Raw genomic sequence first — 26,707 nt, 5'->3', positions numbered from 1 at the left:
TGGAATTCAGACACTGCAAAATGGCACAGCCATTTGGATAAGAGTTTGGCAGTTTCAATTACTCAAACGAAATGAAAACCTACGTTAATACACATAACATGGATGAATCTGAAATGCTTTAGCTAAGAAGATCATTGGTTGCCAAAGGCTATAGGTAAGGGGAAAGCATGACTACACAGGGGTAACACAGGAATTGGAATTTTCTTATCTTGATTTCGGTGGTGCATAAGTCTATGCATTCGTCAAAACTCATTGGATTTTTTAATTTTTTTAATTTTTAATTTTACATACAGTACAATTCACTCTTGTTGGTGAAATCCAATAAAAATTTTAAAATAAGCCATCTCTAAACTCTCCTATATCTGAACACCGTACTCCTATATTTGTACAATTATGAATTGTAAAAAATTTCCTGATCTATTTAAAAGTATTCCAAACAAAGAGCTTCAGAGGAGTTTGAAGTCTCGTTAAAAGGTACTTTTCTAAACTACAAAGTTCAGCAAAAACCTTTGTATAACTGGTGGGTGGGTTGGAAAATGGGGATCATGATTTTTGTAAGCTCAAGGATGCAAATGTTCCATTTGAATCTACCTTTGTAAGGAAATTTTCATTACGGGCAACTGTTAAAATGAAGTATAGAAGTATACTCTCCTAGGGACACACCTCTGAATCACAAAGTGATAAACCAAGATTTTTTTTTTTCCTAAAAAGAGGGCATATTCAATCATATATACCTTCAATAAAATAAGATTAAAAGCAAATTTACAATTGTTTTATTTTTTCTTCCATCCTTTTAAATTACAGAAATTATTAAAGTTTTCTAATATTTGTTTATAATGTAGGTATTACATAGTAACCCATGTATACCATTTATAAGTAAGTAGACATATTAGGAATACATGCTCAAACACTTTACTGGTAGGGGTATGTGATTTTAAAGGTTTGGAGGTCACTGTTCTGGGGGTTCCAATCTGTTTCAGGCAGGGCCTGAGAGTCACTTTCTCTGGCCTGACACAGATTCGAATTCCTAGAGAGTAGGGTGGGGGAGGGCACATGGCAGGGAAGAGAGTTGCCAGCCAGGCCCAGAGGCGCCTCACAAGGCCACCACGGTTCCTCCAGGCCTATTCTTCGAGAGAGAGTGCTGGCAGAGGTCCACACTCTGCAAAGGGTGCCGAACCCAATCAGGGCCGTCTCGGTGGCAATACCTACAGAGGTACCTCCCCAGCGACAGTATCTATGAGCCTGTCTCCTCAGCCTGGCACTCAGGACCAGCTGAATCTCTGGGGCAGGATTCTGGAAGCTTTTCCACCGTGGCTTCCACCCTGGGCCCCTGCCAAGCCAACATTTATGATGAGAAAAACATTCACAGAGAACAACAGGCATCTTGCAAAGAGACAGAGACGAGAATAGCCCGGCTGGGTCACTGTCTCCTGTGGGCCCCAGCCCAGCCTGGCACAAAGAGGCATGGTCTGGCGCTCCCTTGAGTGAGGGTGGTACCCAAGGTGGGGAGACTGAAAGGAAGTGAAGGAAGCAATTAGAATGAAGCAAACAGAATTTCAGACCAGGAGATCCCAAACAGACTGTCGGACACATTTGTTTGCTGTCATTACTGCCAGGCAACACGGCAGCTCTCTTCCATGTTGTATATCAATGAAGGCTGGTATTCAGGACTCCAGAAAAGATTTTCTTGTTTTTGTTTTTTAAATTATACAAAACTTTTCTTCTGTCCTTTAAAGGAAGGTAATAGTTCCAGGCCCAGCCCTTCCAGCCAGCTCAAAGGAACGGAAAGGGCTTTGAGTTTCCTGTTTAGTAGCCCAAACCACTGATTTCTGGCCCCTTTGAAAGTCTGGAAGGCAGCAATTCCTTTTAAAAAGTAGGAGGACCATTGAAAAAAAATGAATACTTGTGGGGAGAAGGTGGCAACAGAGCAAACATGTGGGCTCCTCCTTCACTTGAACAGGCTCAGGCATGAAGTCCTCCTAGCATGAAGCAGAGCCTCTCAATCTCCTCTCTCTGGGAACGTCAACCATCATCAACCGAGTATGTGCCCCAGGAAGTGCCCAGAGATGAGGGAAGCAGATACCCACCTGACTACTCAGCTGTAACATCTGGGAGCTAGACCAGCCCTTGCATATCTTCGTATGATAAGAGGATCTCACCTTGGCTCAGAAATTCAGGATAAAACCCTGGTTTTACAACTTCAACTTAATAGCTACTTGACCTTGGGAGAATTATTTAGCCTCTCTCGGCTTCCACATCTTTTACATCTGCAGATGGAAACCATGCCTATTTTCCAAGTTGTTGAGAACAAGAAGTAAAACAAGGTAAACAAAAGTGCAGAGTAAAAAGATCAGTTCCCTACCTTCCCTTTTGGGCCTTTTCAGGAGCCTGGAGAAGAGAGAAGAAAAGGTTGACTCTCATCTATTTGGTTCTTCAAAATTCTTTTCTTCAGTGACTTTGGTGTCCCCATTTCTCTATATTATGGCATAAGGCCACTCTTCCACTCTTTGTAACTCAATATCCATAGAAATGTAGGGATGGAACTGAAGCTCCCCATGATCCTTTCCACTTGTAATAATATGGGTATTTTAAAGCACCTGGTGCTTACTTCTCCAACCTACCATCCATAGGTACAGTGTTCATTACACGGGCTTTGAAGAGGCAGGACTGCCAGAGTTTGAGCCCCGGCTTGGCCATATACTCACTGTGTTACTAACTTGGTCAAGCCAATTAATTTCTCTGAGACTCAATTTCCTAATCTGTAAGATGGGCACAATAATATGGTATTCACACTCACACCACATCTGTATAAGAAATAAATGAGATACTATATATGAAAGAGGTACTCCATAAACTTCAAGGTGTGATAGGTAGATAGACAGATAGAACCTTACCAAAAAAGTTACCTTTTTAAAAAAATAATGTATTTATTTATTTTGGCTGTGCTGGGTCTTCACTGCAGCACGCAGACTTCTCTAGTTGTGGCACGCGGGCTCTAGAGCACACAGGCTCAGTAGCTGTGGAGCGCAGGCTTAGCTGCAGTATGTGGGATCTTAGTTCCCTGACCAGGGATAAAACCCGGGCCCCCTGCATTGGGAGCTCAGAGTCTTAACCACTGGACCACCAGAGAAGTCCCAAAAGTCACCCTTAATGTATACAATTCAGGGGCTCTTGGTGTATTCACAAGATTGTGCAATCACACCACTATCTAACTGCAGAGCATTTTCACACTCCAAAAAGGAATCTTGCATCATTACCAGTCACCTGCCATCTCCCCTGTCCCTGGCAACCACAAACTTACTTTCTGTCTCTATGGATTTGCTCAAGGTACTATATGCTACACTATGTACCATCTCAGTGAGAAGGTAACAGAGGTATTAGATAGAGATACAATGGAGGATTTGTAAAACTCCTGCCTTGGGGTGTTGGCTAAACATCCCACCTCAACATTTTGCTGGGGAAGGTCAGGGCAGTCCCTTTGCCTTTCTCATTCCTTTCTGCATCCATGGTAAAGCCTGGTAGAGTTTGCTATTCAGGGTCAAAGTAAACCACAGGTTCCATTCCAAAGAGCTGAAACCCAAGCAAAATAATACTGGATCTTGTTTGGATTTCACCCTTGAGGAAGCATATGGAGAAAGTGGGAAGGGTGGTAATAAAGAACAATGAAAATGATGAAAACTTCCACAATTAGAACCTGGTGCAGTTTAAAGAAAACTGAACAGTTAGCTAAGAGGAAAGAAGATTAAAGGGGATTTCTTCCATCTTCTCTGCAATAAGAACAAGAGGAAATAGACGGAAATAAGAGAGACTTGGGTTAATTATAAGGGAAGAATTTCCTGACTGTATGACTTCCACACTAGGACACAGGTCACCAGGAAAGACTAGGAAAGAACAAAGCCATTTGTATGTGTTCATGGCTTACAAAAAGTTTTCACACATCTGTCTAGAAACTTCAAGATGGGGTAAAAAGCCATGTGTGTTGCCTAGGGGCAGAAGCATGGCTGCTTCCAGCCCTCTTTGGCTGGCTTCGAGCTTTGGTAGATCTCAACTGCTCTCCCATTCCTGAAACAGATGGAGGGAGGGGCAGGGAGGGGACTGGCTCTAAAGGAGGAAATATCTGCTGTATGGAGTCATAAAATTCCAAGGGCATGGGAGCATACACGATGCAAACTATACAAGGAACTGAATGGCAAAAACAAAAGGTGGTGTAAGGCCTGGGGCCTGGGGGCCACATTTAATTGCTGAAATGTGGAGATTTCGGGATCTAAGTCACTTAAGTCACTTAACGATCAGACCTTTCAATTCAGCAGATGCCGTCAGCTCTCAACAACCTGCACTCCCTCCTGTTCTCCATAGAGAAGGCCTGGAAAACATGCATTCTCCACAGGGTTAAAGAGCAGGGGATTCGTATGATCAGACAAGCCCCATCCTCTACAGAAGAAAGGCTGACATGTCTGTTCCGGGAGACTGGCTTCCGAGTTAGAGAGTGAACAGGTGGAATCAGGATGTAATGGCAGCCAGTTGTTAATAGCTGGGTCCTTTGCAGTTCAAATAGAAAACTAAAACTTTTAGGGGCTGAAATAATGGAGCTCAAATTTCTCTCAAAACCATCAGGCCGGGCTTCCCTGGTGGCGCAGTGGTTAAGAATCCACCTGCCAATGCAGGGGACACGGGTTCGAGCCCTGGTCCGGGAAGATCCCACATGCCGCAGAGCGACTAAGCCCGTGCCCCACCACTACTGAGCCTTCACTCTACAGCCTGCGAGTCCCAACTACTGAAGCCCGTGTGCCACAACTACTGAAGCCCACGCGCCTAGAGCCTGTGCTCTGCAACAAGAGAAGCCACCGCAGTGAGAAGCCCACGCACCACAACAAAGAGTAGTCCCCCCCTCAGCAACTAGAGAAAACCCACATGCAAGCGAAGATACAATGCAGCCAAAAAACAAAAAAATTAAATTAAATGAATAAATAAATTTATTAAAAAAAAAACAAACCACCAGGCACTTCCACTTCCACCATCAGGTATATATTTGAAAAAACCAAAACACTAATTTGAAAAGATACCTGCAGCCCAATGTTCACAGCAGCATTATCTGCAATAGCCAAGGTATGGAAGCAACCTAAGTGTCCATCAACAGATGAATGGATAAGGAAGATGTGGGGGCTTCCCTGGTGGCGCAGTGGTTGAGAGTCCGCCTGCCGATGCAGGGGACATGGGTTCGTGCCCCGGTCCGGGAGGATCCCACATGCCGCGGAGCGGCTGGGCCCGTGAGCCATGGCCGCTGAGCCTGCGCATCTGGAGCCTGTGCTCCGCAACGGGAGAGGCCACAACAGTGAGAGGCCCGCGTACCGCAAAAAAAAAGCAAAAACAAACAAACAAAAAGAAGATGTGGTATACATATGGAATCTAAAAAAAGAAAAAAATGGTTCTGAAGAACCTAGGGGCAGGACAGGAATAAAGACACAGACATAGAGAATAGACTTGAGGACATGGGGAGGGGGAAGGGTAAGCTGTGACAAAGTGAGAGAATGGCATGGACATATATACACTACCAAATGTAAAATAGATAGCTATGGGAAGCAGCCACATAGCACAGGGAGATCAGCTAGGTGGTTTGTGACCACCTAGAGGGGTGCGATAGGGAGGGTGGGAGGGAGGGAGACCCAAGAGGGAGGAGATATGGGGATATATGTATATGTATAGCTGATTCCCTTTGTTATAAAGCAGAAACTAACACACCATTGTAAAGTAATTATACTCCAATAAAGCTGTTAAAAAAAAAAAAAGAAGATGTGATACAGATACACAACGGCATACTAGTCAGATGTAAAAAAAGAGTGAAATTTTGCCATTTGCAGCAACATGGATGGACTTGGAGTGTATTATTCTAAGTGAAGTAAGTCAGACAGAAAAAGACAAATACTGTACTTCACTTATATGTGGAATCTTAAAAACACAACAAACTAGCAAATAAAACAAAAAAGAAGCAGACTCACAGATACAGAGAACAAACTAGTGGTTACCAGTGGGGAGAGGAAGGGAGGAGGGGCAACATAGGGGTAGATTTTTTTTTAAAGGGTTATTATGGGATTATATGAAATCATGTGTGAAACTTTTGAAAATCATCAGGCCTTTGAAAACAATTCACTATGAGCTGCTGAAGTTGAGAAGACAATGCAAGTTAATACACCTAGGAAGAACACAATCAATTTCCTGGATTTATGTTTCAATCTGCTCCCAAAGCCACCTGGGCATTGGCAAATGAAAATGTCCTGACACTGCAAAGAATTTCTGGAAAGTCAGTGGGCAAAACCTACAAATTCTCAAGGTAAGTCTTCCCCTGTAACCAATCCAGGCAGAAAGGCCAGAAAAGGTTTTCCTCCAAGACTAAAGCCACATGCCATGGAGGGGATTGCTTTTTAAACATTTTCTAACAAGCAATCACTACGGTGAAATTGGAGGCAGTTTACAGATGAGATTGAGGTGGCTCATTAAAATAAATCGGAAATGGTGAAATAACAACAGTCACAGCTCACATTTACACAGTGCTTACTCTATGCCAGACAGATTCAAACTGTTTTACATAAGCCAAGTAATTTAATCCTCTCAACAATCTGATGAGGGAGGTACTTTTATCGTTCCCATTTTACAGATGAGGAAAGCAAGGCAGAGGTTAAGACATATGCCCAGCATTAAATACCGATACATGACAGAGACCCAGGCAGTGTGGCTCCAAAATCTAGGGAAAAATGCAGACGGCATGACAAGGGTGTTGTCCAAGTGACTTCCTAAAAGAAAGGAGCTCAACAGAATTAGACTAATACTGACATGTTTACAGGACCTCAGAACGTACAAAGCACTTTCACATATATTAACTGATGAACCTTCAAACCAACAGAGGAGGAATCTGAGGTCCAGAGCTGTTGAGTGACTTACCCAGTTTCACAAAGCTTGTAAGTCAAGGTCAGAACTTAAACCAACAGCTTCTGACTCCAGGTCCCAGGATTTTTCTAGAATGTGTTCACTTGGAAAATCTGTCTCTTTGAAGAAGCAGGATGGATTAAGCTGTCAGAACTGATGAAAGTCTCTTAGGTTATTCACCTTCCTCTGCCCTGACTCCATATTTACTTAGCAACTGACTAAATTTAATTCTCTCACTCAGTGGGTTTACCTTCAAGGAAGATAACACACAGTCCAAGCTTTCGGGATTATCTGCTCCACGGTAAATTAATTAGAATTCTGGTTGTGTTAGGGTGAATCACTTCACCAGAGCTTGGTCACTCTTGGGTGACTGGATAAAATTTAATTTGTAAACTTACAATGCTTAAGGCTGACAGGACCACCAAGAGAATGTTCTCTGCAACCTAACCTGAAAACAGCCTTCCCAGCTAACTACTGAATGAATGATTCTCATTTCAAAACTCGTGGGAAAAAATAATTAAAGCAAAGAAGCCCTTTAAAGTGCCCCCCCCCACCCCGGCTTTTTTTTTTTTGGCACCTGGACTTCATGGCAAAGAATGAGCAGAGAACCCAGAAGAATGCTTTGGGGGGTTTTCAGAAAGAGAAATACTTAACTAATTGCAGTCTGCAGGAATCCCATGCAGTGGATTGTAGGCTGGGTAGAGTGGAGGATCTCAAAACAAAACAAAATATACTTACGACTTTATCCAGTTTTAATTTCATAGGTCACTGGAATTTGAGGAGCCCCAAAGTCAATCACACACCTGATGCAAAGTTCTTGTCCACATTTCTACCAAACCTCTGCTTAAATACTTTCAGGGATAGGGAATGCCTCCTCAGAAAGCCCATTCCACTGCCAGCAGTTCTGACAGTACCAGAACTCCTTCTACGAGCTCAACTCCTGAGAGCTCCCTGAATACTCCATCTTTACATCCTTTGGTGCCAAATAACTTTACAGCTTTGCCCATACCAAGGTCTCCTTCTGTGGGCTAAGCCTCTCCCAGTCCAGTAGATGAACTAGATTCAAATCCCAGTTCTGGCACTTTCTCTATTGTATGCTCTTAGGTACATTCACCTCTCTGTTCTCAAGTTCCTCACCTGTCAAATGGGCTAATAACACCCACCTCACAGACAGTAAAGTGCCTGGCATACGCCAGGCCCTCGAGAAGCGGTAGCATCCTTCCTTCTACCAGCTCCTTCAAATTTCCTGTACACAGCACGGTCTCACCCTTGTTGAGTCTACCACTGTGCTTTTTGTTGTCGTTGTTTTGTTTTGTTTTATTTATTTATTTGGCTGCATTGGGTCTTAGTTGCAGCATGCGGGATCTAGTTCCCCGACCAGGGATCGAACCCGGGCCCCCTTCACTGGGGGAGTAAAAAACCACCGTGTTTTAAACCTGATTTTTCATTTCATACTAGGTGTTCCCTAAACACTTTCAACACTCTCCTCTCCTGGAAATGCTAATCAAAACACAAGGCCTTGCTTAAACAGTCAGGCTTCAGGTTGTACATACAAACTGAAGTAGGCCAAGTACTGAGTTCTCCCCCACCCCTCATGGCAGATGTCCAGCACTAGACTTTCCACCTGTGGCGTATTAGCATATATCTACATTTAACCTGTGTATTCATATACCCCCAGGGACGGGGCTGAGTTAGGAGTAGAGAGTTATATGAAATACTTACGAAGGAAGAGACAATGTTATTTAAAAGGGCTTGAAGAAATCACAGCCAAAGAGCTCTTATGAAAGAGACTTGAGCATACAAATGTTAGAAAGATGTGAGCATAAAGGGCTTGCCAACGTGCAAAAGTTGGGCACTGGTGATTCTCAGTATTCCCTCTAGAAACAGAACACGACTGGGTCAAAACAACGAGCTGACCCCCTCCCACCCCTGCCAGGCACGGCTAGGTCATCTGCCTCCGACGAGCATGACTTCCTTAGGCAGACCCCTGATCCTCTGAACTGGGAGTTGCATCATCTGTGAAATGAGGGGGTTGAGTGAGGTTTCTTACGAGGGCGAATATTCCATGAGGCCATATTCTCAAGAGAGTAGACGCCTTGCACATTAAATGAACATTTCTGAGTCAGAGTTAGACCTCTTTTCTTGTGTTTTTAAACTTCCTGTTTATCTGCATAAAAGGGCTTTTCTGCTCATCAGCTGGTCTGTCTTATCTAAGTCCTGGCTAAGACTCATCCTCAAGACATAGAGACTTAAATCCCTTTCACCTATTCTGGTGCTCAACATTTTCCCCTGGCCAACAAAAAAGCCTGAGGCACATTGTGAAATATCAGGCACTAGAAAATCATCTCCCAGGCAAAAAGGTTTTGTCACACTAAAGCAGTCTATGATAGTTTTTAAATGGCGGGGGGCGGGGGGAAGGGGGGAGATCTAAATCAACAAATATTTAATGTCCCAGACCTTGCTCAGCCCCAGAGTGTGTAGTGAGCAGCTCTGCCCAGAAGATGCTTAAATTCCAGCAGAGGGCTCTCCTGGGAGACAAAGTAGGGTGAAGAAGATGGCGAGGACTTAGCATAGCCTCAGCACAGCCTGTCTATACGCCCATCTCTTTCCCAGGGGAGGATAATAACTCCATGAGAAGTCAGCAGTGGTTCCTAGATATTTGCTACATAATAAGAAAAACAGTGATATCTTTTATCTCCCATAGTTGGATACCAAGTCAGGGCATTGCCTCAGGTATTATCCCTGTTTTATAAGGCAGCTGATGGGCACAGAGTCACACCTGGAAGTTAAATCTCAAAAGGCCTTGTCTCTCTTCTGGGCAGCTACTTTGTCTGGAAGTGTGTGTGAGCACTGTCCGTTGTGTACACATCACTCCCCTCTCCACTGATCTCTCCTGTGGATGGGAGCGGACAGGGTGTGGGATCCTTAATAGCACTAGACAGCAGATTTGAAAGCAGACCTTGTTAGTTTTAAAACAAGGATCAGCCAGTTGGACCACAGAGTGGGTGTTCCCATGCAAATCCCAGCACTTTCAAGTTGCTCCCTGAACTGAGCCCTGCCAGGACAGCAAGCCGTGTTTTTTTGCAACCAGCACTTTGATTAGGTCTAGAGAGGGACTCAATTAGCATCATGGAAACACAGAGCAGATTTCAGAAAGGAAAGGTCAGCTGCAAGCCCTAGCATTTGCTATCAGCCATCTGCCAAGCAGGAAGTGCTACTCAGATCTATTTTTAATCATCTTCCCTAGGCAAGGGTTCCTGGGAGAATTCAGAGGCCAGGCTTACTCCAAGAGAAACATTTAATTGTTACCTTTCTGTACACGTTTTTAAAATAGTCTCTGGATACTCTGGATATCATTTTAAATATATTCTGGACACCAACTTGTACACAGAGACCCAGTTCTATAATGGAGTGAGTGTACTATCTCCAGGGTTCATTTCCCAAAGCAGTGAGACTGGCAAAGCTAACTGTGCAAACTTCCTGGTCACTTTCATTTTTATTTTAAGTGCATCTATCACTTCAGAAAGGTAAACTAACACCAGTTCATCTGGCAGTAACTCATTTGTGACTCAAGATATGGACTGGCTAAAGAAAGGAGAAAGGCTTCATCTCTCCTCCCAGGGACCCAGCCTGTGCTGTGCTGGTCCACCCAGGCGCAGGAACATTTTGTCCACTGGCTTCTTCCCCCTCCCAACTCGCAGCAGCACTCGTGTCTCGGTTCCATCCAGCCCAAGGAATGAAACATCTCTGCGAGGTCTGCACAGGGAGTCTGGCACGGCCATTGCAGATTATACAGAAACAGAGCCTGGCTCAGGAACCCCTGCATTCTCCCAGCCCACACACTGAACACCAGGTTTCCTTGTCTCTTGACACTTACAAACGTTCAGCCTCCAATTTCTAGCCTAAGGTAAAACTTAGCATATGTACAAGTATGCCTCAGCTACGTCAAGTTCCATTTGCCAATAAAGGACAGGGGCCAGGCAGCTAGCCACCACCCAGGGCTTGCCCCGCTAAACACAAAACTGGGGAGCTACAGGGCCCACCGCACCCCATGACAAAGGGACAAAGGGGTCTGCCCCAGGTTTTACCCACCTCTCCACCCTCCCTCTTCCCTCCTCTTAGAAGCTTATCTGTCAGTGAGCAGCCGATGGGAAAGCTAAGCTGAAAGGGCACCTTGGCTGTGGGATCTTTGCCTGAGGATGTGAAATAAGAGACTGGGTATTTGGGGCAACCTAAGACCAGTAGGAGCCCAGCCAGAGGGCCAGGGAGGAAGGGACTGAATAGGTAGACATGCGCCTCACAGGAGATCTAACCTCTCTGGGCTTGTGGGGCTGGGAGTGTGGGGGAAGGGAGCAGGGCTGGAATCCCTCCCCTCAGTGGCATGCAACTCTGCTCTAGTGAGCTGTGGCATACAGGTCCCTGGGGGGAAGAAAAAAAAGGCCACTGCACAGGGTCACTCCCCCTGACCCAGTTGGACCACAAATCAATTGGGGCTTCTGAGCTCTGCTGAGTCTTGAGTTCCTCTTCTTTCTGGTTTCAGGAGCAAAGGGAGCTAATCAGTAAACAGCTTAAGAAAGAATAACTCTTCTTCTGCCCCTGCCAAAGATCACCTGTGCCCTTCCTCTGCCCCTTCCCCAGTTTGCCATGGCTGTACATGTCAGGAAACCCATTAACACAAACAAAAAGACACCCAAAGGAGAGCTGGGGTGTCATGTTTGGTCCAAGTGCTAAACCCCAGGTATAGGAAGTTACCTGGAGATTTCAGAGCCAGGCAGACTGCCTGGGAAGGACCAAGAGAGGGGGCTGGGCTAAGTTCCTTTGCTAATTCAGAGCAAGATAGGCCCTGTGGTAGAGCACTTAGGGGAGTGGCCTGGTGGGTCACACCTGAGTTCCAACTCTGGTTCTACTATTTCCTAGCGGAGTCCCCTTGATCAACTCAATTTGCCTAAGCCTCACTTTCTTCATCTGAAAATGGGAACAACAGGAGAAAAGGGAACCCTTCTACACTTTTGTGGGAAATGTAAATTGGTGCAGCCACTATGGAAAACAGTATGGAGGTTCCTTGAAAAACTAAAAATAGAGTTGCCGTAAGATCCAGCAATCCCACTCCTGGGCACATATATGGAGAAAATTCTAATTCAAAAAGATACATGCAAAAAAAAAAAAAAAAAAAAACATGCACCCCAATGCTCATAGCAGCACTATTTACAATAGCCAAGACATGGAAGCAACCTAAATGTCCACGACAAATGAATGGATAAAGAAGATGTGGTACATATATACAACGGAATACTACTCAACAATAAAGAAATAATGAAATAACGCCATTTGCAGCAACATGGATGAACCTGGAGGCATTAAGCTAAGTGAAGCAAGTCAGAGAAAGACAAATACCATATGATATCATTTACATGTGGAATCTAAAAACATGATACAAATGAACTTACTTACAAAACAGAAATAGACTCAGACAAAGAAAACAAACTTATGGTTACTTAAGGGGATGGGGGGGTGGGGAGTGAGATAAGTTAGGAATTTGGGATTAACAGATACATACTACTACATATAAAATAGGTAAACAACAAGGACCTATTGTATAGCACAGGGAACTATACTCAATATCCTGTAATGACATATAATGGAGTGAGTGCCTCCTTAAATCTGGTGTCCTAGGTGACTTGTTTCTTTCCCCCATTAGGGGCTCTGATTCCCAGTCACATTCAGACCTACAGAATAGGAATTTCTGGAGGTGGGACCTTTGGATAAAAACCAGCCTTTTTATCCCAGCTTATTCTGATGTACTGTCAGATTCGGGAATCGCTGCCTAAGAATCCCCATTTTCCAATGCCAGTTTCAACTACGCTTAGGCTCTGAAAGACATGACTATTGCAGAAGCCACTTATTTTCCGCCTTCACTTTTCCCTGTCCTAAACTTCAAAACTACACCAAAGGCACCTGAATTCTGCAACCCAGTTCTCCCTTTAAAGTAACAGAAAAACTCAGACATGTGGGGTTGCAACGGCCAGCTTATGATGACTCAGTGAGTGAGTCTCAAGAAGCCAGGAGGGTCACATGAGAGGGAGTATCTCACCCAGAAAGGCAGGGAATCCAGGTCCTGGAGCACTCTGAAGGGCCCTCTTCTCAGTTGTGGGTGCCTGGTGTTTGCCAATGATTTATCTGGTTGCTGTTTAGCTGAAGGCATCACCAGGAAGGGACTGACCCTGGTTATTAATTACAGCCACTGGCTTAATTATCAGTGCTTATTAACTTTATACAGTATCAACATTCCTCTTCACACAAAGCTCATGGATATACATTCTGTATAAGTTAGAGAGGAGTTGAGTGCAGTATGAACCACATGCTATTATTCCCTTGCTTAAAAACTTTCCGTGGCTCCCCAGAGCACGCAGCATACACAATTGAGTCTAAACACCTTAGCTGGGCCTTCTGGGCACTATGTGACCCATCCCTGCTGACCTCCTGCTTCCCTCTACATGCCCTCTCCATCTCTTACCTGTGGTCCCCTAGGCTGGATCTCCTCTAGAATGTTTCTATGCCTCTGCTCAGAATGGACTCCCCTTTCTTCTTCACTTAATAAACACTCATCTCGCTCTTTGCCCCCACAGCAGCCTGAATAATCACCTACTCAAAGCCTGTGTTTCACTACATGGTATAATAGTTCACCTATTTGTCTTCCCCACTAGATCATGAGCTACTTAAGGGCAAGAATTTTGTTGTGTCCATTCCTGTATCCCCAGTGCCTCATACAGTAGTACTCAGTATATGCTAAATGGTCAGAGAGCGGTCATTATCCAATGCCACCCTCCACAGTCAGTGGCGGGATTTCCCTGGTGGTCCAGTGGTTAAGAATCCACCTTAAAATGAAGGGGACGTGAGTTCGATCCCTGGTCAGGGAACTAAGATCCCACATGCTACGGGACAACTAAGCCCATGCGCCACAACTACTGAGCCCGTGCGCCGCAACTAAAGAGAAGTTCCCACGCGCCACAATGAAGAGCCCACGTGCCACAATGAAAGACCCTGCACGCCACAATGAAGATCCCACGTGCCGCAACTAAGACCCGACGCAGCCAAATAAATAAATAAATAACTTAGTGGCAGAGCCAGGCCCTAGAGCAGAGGTGGCCTGACCCTTTATTCAGGTCTTTTAAGGTGGTGCCAATGACTTGCCATCCACAGGGCCCCATATAGTTTTCCCACATAAGTGATGAGACTGTATGAAATTGTGTGCTCTGTCTGGCTTGGTGACCCTGTATGTAACCTTTGGTGGGAACCAGCACGCTAGATGGCTGAGGTTGAAGTTTGGCCCGTGCAGTAGAATTCGCTGGTGTCAATCAGACCTTGCCATTGAGCATAGTGCATCAAGCCCTATACTCTCCCGACCGAGTGAAGCCACTGTGTCGATTTGGGATGCCTCCTGAAATCACATAAACTCATTTCTCCAGCACCCATTTCACAACCGTCATTCCAATCTTCTATTCAGGGGTCAGCAAACAATGCACTAGGGTCAAATGGGGCCTCTCACCTGTTTTGTAAGTAAAGTGTTACTAGAACAGAGTCAGGCTCATTTGTTTATGTATCCACTGTGGCTGCAGAGTTGAAACCCTATGGCCAGCAAAGCCTGAAATACTATTATCTGGCCTTTACAGGTAAAGTTTTGCTGACCCCTGATCGAGCTGAAGGGAATGAAGACTCCAAACAGCCCTTCCCTTCTACCAAGAGTCTGGCTGCTCCCACTCTGGAAGTTAGTGGACCAACTGGCTTTTGCATGATGTCATTTCTTTTTTTAGCACTGGTTACAGGCCTGGGATCCAGGAGGAGATTTTGCCTACCAGAGACACACAGGGGCCTGGAACACCTAAGCACAAGACCTGGCATTTAATGGTGATCAAGAAATGTGTATTAAGTAAACAAACAAACAAAGGCCTGGGAAGTCAGCTAGTCTGTGCCCTGAACAAAAGTCCATCCTCCCTCCTGTCCGTTTCAAGGTGACTAGTCACACAGGTGCCTGGAGCAGCCTGGTGACCTAGATTTGTCAGACCTTATCTTATCAGCTTTCCTTCCTCGTGTACTTACCCAGCACCTGGCCCCATAGTGCCCAGGGCAGACTGTCCTGTTGTTCTTCTAGAGAAGGAGACAGACTGGGAGGAACTCTCCTCCCCCACCGATACACTCTGCTGTTTTTCTTTCTCCTGCTAAGGGGAGGATCAAGATATACGGCGACTTGGAGCTTAAAGGAGCTAAAAGAAGTCTATTTTTTCTCACTTCCTCTCTCCTTAGGCTTCCTGGGTGAATGTGTCTAGGATGAACCTTAAAGGTTCCTCGGAGCCTTACCTGTCATTTGGAACATTCAGCACGTAAAGGGGAGGGACCAGATGTGGGTAAAGTAAGCAAAGCAGCCACCACCCAATGGTGAGAGGCCTGGTCCTAAGAACAGACATTCCTCCAAAGACATATCAGAGGACAGCAGGTCTGATTCGCTGGCCACCTCAAGCTGCAAGAGCCCAGCTGGCAGCTTTACAGCTTGGGCTGACACTGCAGGGGAAGCAGGGGTAATCAGGGGGAAAGCTGTACACATTTGGGCATCTCATGAAAATCAGGCAAATTGGGTAGAAAACAACATGGAACAATATGCCAGCCTCTCAGCTGCTCCAGACAACCCTGGGTACCAGGCTCAGGATGGATCTCCCCACTTGTACTGCTGCCAGATGCTTCTTCAGACTGGATTCTGGGTACAAGTTGGGTGAGGGCAAGTTATACATCTGTTTGCCACTGTATCTCTCGTATCTAACAGGTCAGAGGAGCTCACTGAAAGCAGGACTGGCTGGGCTTAGTGCAGTAGGCTTCACACCAGGATCTTTTGTTTTGGCAAGGGAATGCTCTTCCAGGCCCCTCATTTATCTGTTAGAGTTGAAGTTACAGTGAATGCTCTTGGTGGGACCAGTCCTGAAAGGGAAGAGAAGGAATTTCCTGCCACCCCTCCCCCCCCCAAAGAGAGATAATTTTCCTTTTGACAACCATAAATTGTCCCTTCAAAGATCCAAAGGCATTAGGGGATGGGGGAGGGGAGAGCCCATGCCACCTGCTCTGCCTCTTGACATCACCGTGCTCTGGAGCGGAGGGAGTTTATGGACTGATTAGATGTTGTTGTTTTTAGCAGCAGCTGGTGGAGCTGTCTCCTCCTCTCTTCCTCTCCTCCCTCCTCCTCCCCTGAGTCACTGTCCAGCCACCAGCAACAGGCAGGGAGGGGAGGGAAGCAGAGAGCTAAGGTTCTCCTTGGCTAAGCAGCCCTGACCCCAGAGACAATACTCTGGGTCACCAGGTCAAACCCTCCCCTCAGGAGTTGGCTGAGTGCTTTGGAAACAAAGGCATCAGAGATTCTTTTTTGGGTTTGTTTTCAAAGATAAGAAAAATGGCAGGGACTTCCCTGGTGGTGCAGTGGTTAAGTATCCACCTGCCAATGCAGTGGACACGGGTTCAAGACCTGGTCCGGGAAGATCCCACATGCCGCAGAGCAACTAAACCCGTGTGCCACAACTACTGAGCCTGCACTCTAGAGCCTGCGAGCCACAACTAATGAGCCCAAGAACTACAACTTTCAAAGCCCGCGTACCTAGAGCCCGTGCTCCGCGACAAGAGAAGCCACCGCAAAGAGAAGCCTGTGCACCTCAACAAAGAGTAGAGCCCCCGCTCACCTCAACTAGAGAAAAGCCTGCATGCAGCAATGAAGACCCAACGCAGCCTAAATAAATAATGAAAACAATCTTTCTGTAACAAAAAAAAAAAGGAAAGAAAGAAAAATGGCTTCATTCAAAAGAACCTCGCCCCAGCCCCCCACCGTGGAGCATCACAGGGTGAACCAAACTGAGAAGCAATTCTCAGCTACTGCTGCAACACTCAGGCCCGGAATTCTCTTCCAGCTGCCCGGGCTGCTGTTGTCATGGCAGTTTGAGGTTTCTGTAACTGGTTGATGTGTGGTTCACAGGCAAAATAACCACCTGGCAGACAGGAAGGGAAGGGGGGTAGGGGGCAGATTTTTCCATTTAAATTCTAGAAGGGCCTCCCAGCTACTTGCAGGTAAGGCCCCCCAAAAGCAGAATGGAAGCTGCTGCTGCTGCTATTCAATTACCTCCAGAAACGTGTTGGTCCCTTTGGAATTACTATAAAGAACCAGAGACTTATACGGGTCTCAGAAGACTACTGACAACACCGTATAGCTAAAGGGCAATACCTGAGACTCAAAAAATGGAAGGAGCGAATATGCCAGAACTGTTATGGGTGCCAGGACCTGATTATGTTTGAGTGCCACTTTCTGTTTTTTGCTTAACGATATTCATAGACAGAACATTTACTGAGCATTTACTATATGTCAGGCACTGTGAGAAGTACTTTATATTGATCGCCTCACTTAATTGCCACAAAAATCTTATAGGTATCTAACATTAATATGATTCCCCTTTTCCCAATGAGGGCACCAAGACACAGAGAGGTTACTTAACTTGCATAACTAATAGGCAAAGAAGCCAAGGTTTGAACCCAGGTAGCCTGACTCAGACGTTACACTGTTAACCACTAAGTTATGTTGCCTTGTATCATCTTCTGCTACTATATTAGAATCAGAGGATGGGGGAGGTGGAAAGAACCTTTAATGACAGTCTAATCTAATGCCTCATTTCGATTGGGTGGATGAAGAAAAGGGACAGCCTGAGAGAACAATCTTGCCCAAGACCTCACAGCTTGATACTTTCATTATCCCAGCTGCCAGCCCTCTCCTCCAGGGCTGCCTCTAGCATTTTCAAGCACCCCTTATGTGTAAGGCAGTAGGTGGCGTGTGTGGCAGGGAGGAGGTGGCAAAGTACAAAGTTAAGAGGCACTCGGTTTCCTAATCTGTAAAATGAGGAGTTGAACGAGAAAAACCCAGGGCCAAAGGCATTCGGAAAGTGTGTGACTCCAGTTCATTTAGAATCTTATTAGGAAACAAGACAATTACACATAAAAGTGCATGTAACCACAAAAACATAGAGCATATTATTACAAGAGTCATCACTAATTGCCAAATGAACAACCAGACAGTGAGTACTACAGACGTCCAGTGGAGGGAGAGAATCCTATAGTCCAGGAAGACATCCTAGAAAAAAATACTTAAGCTGGTCTTCAAGAATGGGTAGAAATTGAATAGAGAAAAAGAAGCATTCTCTAGGCAAGAGAAATGATAGGAGGGGAGAAGGGGTAGGATTTACCACCAATAGTACTGAGACCCAGAAAATAGTCAACGCCAAAAGGAGCTACCTAGGTCAAGCTATGACAAAGAGGGTACAGACCTATCTAGACCTGTATCCCGTATGTTTGCTACCCCATGGCTTTAGGCAAGTCACTTAATCCCCACCTTGAAGGGATGTTGTAAAGTAAGGAGTCCCTAACACACAGTAGATCTTCAATAAATAGTAGTTAACAGCAGCAATGTAGATTTTTCATCCTGTGTTTTTCATCCTGGCACCAGTACAGCCTCATCTGTACCACGCTTCTGCCCTCCGTAGTGAGGCTTACATTCCCATGTACCCCAAAGATCACAGGCTCTCTGAGTGCAGGAATCCTGTTGGCTTCTCTCTATCCCTAGCACCCAGCCTAGGCCTGGCATGTTGTTTGAAACACAAAAAATATTATTGAACTCTATACAGCATCGCCACCAACAACCAAAAGCTGTAGCTACACATAACAAGATGAATAAATCTTTAAAATGTAATATTGAGCAAAGGAAGGAAGACATGAAAGATTTATACAGAATAATTTTATTTATGTACATTTCAGAAACAGGCAAATCTAAATGTTCAAGTACTGAATATACACCTTGGTGGTTAAAATATGAAGAGAAAGGAGGAAATTCCTACACAAATCAGGATAATGGTAACATTCAAGGGGAAGGTTGAGAATAACTGTTGGCTTTTAGAGTTCTGTCAATGATCTACATTCAGTTACTTGAACTGGGTAGTGTGGTTAGATGAGCAATTCTATAAGCCATACATTTGTGTTCTATGCATCTTTTTCTGTATATTTCATAATAAAAGTTTAATGTATATCCTTAAAATACAATATATATATATATATTATTGAACTGAACAATTAGCGTATAATGGTAGATTCCAGTCAGACCCCAAAATACAAACAGCCAAAGAAGCAATGGTGCAGCTTTACCATTCCAGAGACCTAGGGAGTGCTGGTCCTCAAACAAAAACACAGGGGCAGGGGTTCTGCATCTACTTCTTGCTTCCCAGGGAGAACACCCTGCTGAAAAGAGTCCAGATTTTCACGAGAAACACAGGCTTGCAATCACCAGCGTCCTTGCTGAATGCTGAGGCACGAACGTACAAACCAATCTTAGGACTGGAATCTTACAGGCATTTGCAAACCACAGAATTAATTTTCAGGGTATGCCTCATAGCTCAAGTCAACATTTCCTTTTGGTATTTAAAGCAACCACATAGAAAGGACCACATTGGAGCAGATTCGTGCTCCAGCTGCCTGCAGTCCACAGCAAAAAACCCAGATGATTCACTCGACTTGGTCCCTAGCAGTTCCTTTGGTAATAAATTGGTGAACTATTCTACTTATGCCCACCCAGATCATCAATTTTCACAGACTGTAGGACAGGTCTGCCTCCCAACCAAAGAGTGTGACTTCCTGAACTCAGTTCCTCTTGTTCATGGCTATAAATGATAGAGAGAATTTTTCTAAGCCCTAGAATGCTTATAGTTCTTTCCCAAGTGGTGATCAACAAATATGTACTGAATGACCACCATGAGCCTGGACCACCTGCAGACCACTGAGGTGCATATACACTCGTTTCCCCAATTCTAGTCTCTTCTTCAGCAGTTCACCTAGGATACCACGACACCTGCCAGCTGAAAGCAAAGCTCTGGTCATGTCATTACTTGCTCAAAAGTCTTCAGTGATGGGACTTCCCTGATGGTGCAGTGGTTAAGACTCTGCACTCCCAATGCAGGGGGCCCAGGTTCGATCCCTGGTCAGGGAACTAGATCCCAGATGCATGCCGCAACTAAGAGTTTGCATGCCACAACTAAGGAGCTGGTGAGCCGCAACTAAGGAGCCCGCCTGCTGCAACTAAGACCCAGCCCAACCTAATTAAAAAAAAAAAAAAAAAAAGAAGTCTTCAGTGGCGCCCAACTGCCAGCAAAATAAAGTCCAAACTTCTATTCTCCCAACAACCTGGCATCAGCCTACTCTTTCAATCCGTTTTCACACAGTTCTCAATGTTGCCCAAAAGAATGGCTCCTCCCCACACACTCCTGGCCTCTACTTCTTTGTTCGTGATGCTCCTCTTCCCAGTCCCTCCCCATCCATTTCCACACATCTAGGTTCTTGCCTCAAGGTACATCTCAGTGTCACTTCTACCAAGTCTTCCCAGAATTCTGTTTCTAGACAGATGGATCTTAAGGGGTTTTTTTTGATCAACAATCCTTTGAGAACCTAATGAAAGCTATGGAACCCTCCCTAGAAAAATATACATACACACAGAATTAAACATACAATTTCAGAAATCCCTTGAAGCCAGCCCATGGACCCCAGATTAAGAGCCCCTTATTCTGTCTCTATCTTAGAGAACTAACAGTTATTTGCTCAGATATTCACTGAAAATTTACCAGTCTTTAGGAGCTGTGCTGGGTGCTAGAGACACAAAGATGACGTCACAATTATCTCCACAAGTAGTTCACAGACTAATGGGAGACATTCATCGTTATACTGTGATAAATGGTTTAAGATAAACATAAGGTGGGGAATTTCCTGACCATCCAGTGGTTAGGACTCGGTGCTTTCATTGCCAGGGCCCGGGTTCAATCCCTGGTTGGGGACCTAAGATCCCACAAGCCGCGCAGTGTGGCCAAAAAAAAAAAAAAAGAGAGAGACCACATAAAAAAACCATAAGGTGAAGGACAGTCATCCCACTGTGTCCACAGGGGACTGGTCCCAGAACCCACCTCAGATACCGAAATTCAAGGATGCTCAAGTCCCTTATATAAAATGACATGGTATTTGCATACAAACTACTATACTTTAAATCATCTCTAGGTTATTTATAACACCTAATACAATGTAAATGCTACGTAAATAGTTGCCAGTGTGCATGTAGCAAATTCAAGTTTTGCTTTTTGGAACTTTCTGGAATTTTCTTCCTGAATTATCTTTGATCCACTGTTGGTTGAATCCTCAGATGTGGAACTGTGGATACAGAGGGTTGACCATACAAACTTCAAGAAGGGACAACTTATGGGGGAGGGGCCAAGACGGTGGGGTAGGAAGACCCTGAGCTCACCTCCTCCCATGGGCACACCTAAATTACAACTATTTATAGAGCAGCTATAATGACCTGGGGAATGACCTGAAGACTAGCAGAAAGGATCTTCTACAACTAAACGTATAAAGAAGGAACCACAACCAGATGGGACTTGGATAGTGCCCAGAAAACACCGTTACGGGCCCTTTACCAGAGGCCCTTAGCTGTGAGAACTCACACCATTCACTCTATGGAGACATGCTATGTGGATGGGCATCGTTTTGCCTCTATCTAAAGATTCAAGTTGGAACCTACAATAAAGAGTTTGTACACGGAGGCTTTGGAAGAACCAGGCCGAACACTGACTCTGATTAACGTGACTGCAGACATTCCTGAGCTGGATGTTGTGTCTATAGAGGCTGACTGGCCCCCTGCTCTGGAGGACTAGCTTTCAAATTGGGAAACAAAGAGTAGGGTTTTGTGGCATGATGTGGACATCCATTCAGTATACACTATAAAATGGTTGTTGGGAGCTTCCCTGGTGGCGCAGTGGTTGGGAGTCTGCCTGCCGATGCAGGGGACACGGGTTCGTGCCCCGGTCCGGGAGGATCCCACATGCTGCGGAGCGGCTGAGCCCGTGAGCCATGGCCGCTGAGCCTGCGCGTCCGGAGCCTGTGCTCCGCAACGGGAGAGGCCACAACACTGAGAGGCCCATGTACTGAAAAAAAAAAAAAAAAAAGGTTGTTGTTGAACCACCGTAACGGTGTCTTGGAAACGATTTGGATCATTTAAATTTGTTGTAACATCTCAGGAGCTATACATGTGTATATTTTGTGTTAAATTGTTCTAAGGGAAGAAAAAGGGATGACTTATGAACCTTTTATCTCCCCAGACTAGAGTGAAAGTTCTTAAGGGTAAAATCCTCGAGGGCAGTATCATATCTAGTGCAGTGCACCCCACCCCATTACATATTTTGTATTCGTGCAATAATGGAACAGAGCCAATGAGACGAAAGAGCAAGTTATAGGCACAGTCCCCACTGCCATCACCCACATGTACCAGAGGCCTCTGAGATCCAGTTAAGGTGGTCCCAACTTTGAACACTTATGCTGTACAAATTGTACCAGCCTAATTTATGGTTTATCTCACCCGGACTCGATTCAGTCTCTGTGCCCATGAGGAGAAGCTATCATAAGATGTTCTATCATACAAACTCTAAATAGGTTCTTTTCACCAAGAAACACTGTAATCTAACCACATTCCTTTGGAGATTTGCTGTAGACGTGGCTCACCTGTCACCCTTCCTGGGTGGTCGACAGATAGCTTATCTGTACCCCTCCAGAACTAACACTTCATTAGTAGGAGATTAGGGCTTTCGAAGATCAAATAGCTGAGGGAAAGAAGTAAGTAGTTTTAGGTTGGATATGTGATTTTCTTTACAAAAGCTAAATTGATTGAATGTGTTTTTAAACTGGGCTTATTGGTGTATGTTGGAACTCTTCCATAATTTATTAATTCTGCCTTTACTGCACCTCAGAAATGCTCTTTAGGAAACTGACAAACACACAACAGTGTCTTGCAAACATTGCAAAAGAAGCAAAGGTGCCCGCTATATGGTATGGGTCCTGCAACGGTGATTGTTCTCAACCTTTTGTTTCTTAAAACCTAACAATCACTCTGGCCCTAGGTTTCCACTATTTTGGAAACAAAAAAATGGACACTTACAACGAGACAGATATTTATAGGTTTACATGCAATCTGGCTTTTTTCCCCCTCCTGCTAGAATCGAAAAACTAATTTTACTGAATTATGGTTTTTGTAAAAATAATTGTCATCCACTGGATACCAAAACCTCTCAATTAATAAAACTACAATATGACATATATTTTGCAAGATAGATAAGCTCACAGAATTATCTTCAAAAGCCGTACCGTATTGTATACGTTCTTTAGGAATTATGCCTTTTAATGGGACACAGAGGTCACTAACACAACTAATACAATCTGAAGCTCACTATAACATTTTCCAGGGCACCTAGAGGAAAAGAAATGAATAGATTTCTAGAAGTTCTGTTCCTGTATTTATCTTTTACATGAAGTTTTTTCAGGACACAAATAACTGCATTAATATTTTGGAAAGTTAGTTTTATTACACATTAAAGACAAGCTGGTGGGTAGTGGGGATTAAGAGAAACAAATACCTGAAACGTAGAGTTGACAGGATGGGACGGTACTCCCTCTTTGCCCACAACCTCTAAGTCACTGTGCTGGGGTACAAGACTTTCTGAGAGTCACTGGTGTAGAACGCTAGTGCTCAGAAGCAGAGGTGGGAGGCCGAGGGCAGAGTGGGCCTCTCAGCAGCCACCAGATCAATACAAGTCTTCAGGATTCACAGCAGCTTCCTCCCTGACACTTTTCTCAAAGCTACGCTGCAGCTTATGTCTAGGCAGGAAGGAAAAACCAAAATGTCACCACTGTGAGCCCAATGCAACCCCACAGGGAACAAAAAGAACCTGCCTCCTAATTAGACTGCAGCCTCAGAAGGAGGCCCAGCTCCTCACACAGACAGCAGCTGAGGGGTGTGAGGGAGAGAAGCCCGGCCCTGAGGCTGTGTAACCCCAGGCTGTCACTGAGTTGCCCACTCCACAGCCTCCAACACCTTCCCTCTAAGGACCCAGGGCACTTAGAGCAACCTGTGTCTTGGGATGAAGCCACCGTCCCCAAAGTGGGTTCATGATAGATTAATCCAATTCACCATTCTTAAATGGCCTACTTGCAACACCACTGAAGGGCTAGCAGGAGGGAGGCAAGGGAAGGACTGACTACAGATAATTTTTATGGAAAGTCTTGCAAAGATCCAGGTTTCCATAATAGATAGTATCCACTGAAATGAGCATTAGATTGTTTTCACTGGGGGCAACTAACTGTTCCAATTGAAACTATTATTATTTTATAACCAAAGTATATTTTTATACTGTGACTTGCACCATTAAGTGAGAAACAACAGCGTGAGCAATTCCTCGTGCCAACTCAAAATACCTCTGCGTGCAAACACTTCAGCATTTAGACCACAGCACCCCCGAAGAAAGAAATTGTAGGAGGCCTCAGCACATTCCCTAGATAGTTCTGTCATCGATTCAAAAAGCACCCCCAACGCCCCGCACCCCCCAGCGTCCTACAGAGCAAATGCTCTTACCTTTCTGCCAACACACACAACTTGGCTGTCCTTCTCTTCCATTGCCTTATTCTCTCAAATCCAACTCCTGTGCTCCAGGTTCTAAAGTGAAACTATCTTGGCTAAAGTAAAGTTGCTTAGGCAGTAACAATCCCCTCCACCCCACCTCCTTGCTTTTTTTTTTTTTTTTTGGACATCAAGGCCAAGAGAAGCAAAGGGACTACTTTACATTTGCATAGAGCTTTGTGATTTGCAAGCCACCCACACATCGATGATCTCATGCAGCCTCCTAACAACCCAATGAGGTAAGCCTACTCCCCCCACTCTCAAATAAGGTAGGGCTACCTCCTAGGACTGCTCCGGCCATGGCACACAGTAAGCGCACGAGTGCTAACTACTAGCCGTTAGACACAGCAAATATTATTTAACTCATTTTATTAGTGAGAGGCTGAGACTCAGAGGTTGGGCAGCTGATTCCAGGCCTCTAGGAATCTGAAGCAAGCTGGGAAGGCAGAAGGGCCTAGTGCAGGAGTCTTTCCACCACATCAGTAGAGACCCTAACTGCTTAAAACTTGACAACTGCACATTTCCACAGCGGCTTAGCCATGCTGATAAGACGGGAGCCCGAAGTCCTGATTCTGTTCCCAGTTCTCTGCTGGCCACGTGCTCTGAGCTTTAGTTCTCTGGACCTTTGTGTTGGCTCCTCCATAATGAAGGCAGACTCACTTTTTGTAAAAAAAAAAACAACAAACAATGGAATGTCAAGCTTCCAGATGAAAGGCTCTGTTACAAGTACAAAGTATCATTTAATTACACTGCTGCTCCAGTTAGCTGCTTCCCAGCTCCTAACTCCCACTGGGTGGATTCTGAAACCGCACAGGAGATTATGTCAAGAGGGGAGAACAGGAGAAACATTCTCTCCCTGAACTTTCTTAAATGGAAGAGAGGAACAAAATGAAAGGCCCATTTTCCAAGGAGGGGGCTGGGGCAGTGATCTTTCCATTAAGTGGACCTGCATAAGAATCTATAGATTATTTAACGCCGGGGGTGGCTGTGGAATGAAATAAAGGAATCTTTGTGCAATGCCAGCCACAGTTCCCTCACTCTCTCCCCACCGTCAGGCATTTAACACAACTCTTTAATCATCAGGCTCTAATGCACCCCATCTGTGCACGGGTTGTAGCCAATGAAACTGCAGCCTGTGCTCACTTTGGCCTGGACTTGTGAAGGAGCCTTTCTGCCCCAAAAGGGGCAGAAAGGAGGACATGAGGCCAACAGTCTTCTTTGCTCATCACTTGTCTTCTCCCAAGGCTCAAGAGCCATCCAACTGTTTATCTGACCAATTATTGAGCTCTTGCTATGGGTCAGATTCTGACCCAGAGATACAAAGCTAATAGGACATGGCCCCAGGAGGAAAAGGATGTGTAAGAGCTCCTGTGAGAGAGGAAGGAGGTAAAGAAAAACGGATGCTTTTGGCTGAAGCACAGAGGCCCGAAACACCCCTATCTTCATATTCAGGGAAATGTTGCTTAGTTCCAAGTGGTTGGAACATAAATCAAGGAAGCAGCAGGGACCCTAACTCAAAAGCTAGGCTCTGCCAGATCATCCAAGGCCCTGTGTACCAAGCCAAAGAGGTAAGACATCAACTCTGAAGGCCATTGTCATCCCCACATACTCCCTTCTGACCATTTCACAAGGCCCAGCTCAAATAGCACCTCTTCCAGAAATTTTTCTTGAACACGCTCAAAGTAATTGCTCTCTCTTCTTTGAGAACTCAAGACCTGAGTTCTTAGACAACTTGTATGAGTCTCAGCTTCTCCATCCATATAATATATGACTAACATCACCTACCTTAAAGGCTTCTTATGAGGGTTAAGTGAGATAATATTTATAAAGTGTTAAGTAGCAGTTTTTAGCACACAGAAGGTGCTTAAATACAGTTTACGGTTACCTCCACTTCTTACGATACACAGTACTTCTTTTTTTTTTCTTTTAATAAATTTAGTTATTTATTTTTAGCTGCATTGGGTCTTCGTTGCTGCTCACGGGCTTTCTCTCTAGTTGCGGCGAGCGGGGGCTACTCTTCATTGCAGTGCACGGGCTTCTCATTGTGGTGGCTTCTCTTGTTGTGGAGCACGGGCTCTAGATGCGTGGGCTTCAGTAGTTGTGGCTCGCGGGCTCTAGAGTGCAGGCTCAGTAGTTGTGGCTCAAGGGCTTAGTTGCTCCGAGGCATGTGGGATCTTCCCGGACCAGGGCTCAAACCCGTGTCCCCTATATTGGCAGGCAGATTCTTAACCACTG

At 45.0% G+C, this 26,707-nt stretch overlaps 1 protein-coding gene and 1 non-coding gene across 2 annotated transcripts in view; one reads left to right on the top strand and one right to left on the bottom strand.

The window, feature by feature from the left end:
- Positions 1–26,707, bottom strand: part of YPEL2 (yippee like 2) — a 58,589-nt gene that overhangs the window by 8,799 nt on the left and 23,083 nt on the right. The window lies entirely within an intron of this gene.
- TRNAG-CCC (transfer RNA glycine (anticodon CCC)) lies at positions 19,900–19,972 on the top strand. Its single transcript has one exon. It is a non-coding gene; the product is annotated as a tRNA-Gly (tRNA).

The sequence above is a fragment of the Neophocaena asiaeorientalis genome, unplaced genomic scaffold (genome assembly GCF_003031525.2).
Source record: "Neophocaena asiaeorientalis asiaeorientalis breed wild unplaced genomic scaffold, Neophocaena_asiaeorientalis_V1.1 scaffold327, whole genome shotgun sequence".
In the NCBI taxonomy this organism is placed as follows: domain Eukaryota; kingdom Metazoa; phylum Chordata; class Mammalia; order Artiodactyla; family Phocoenidae; genus Neophocaena; species Neophocaena asiaeorientalis.
This window is presented reverse-complemented; position numbering and strand designations above follow the sequence as displayed.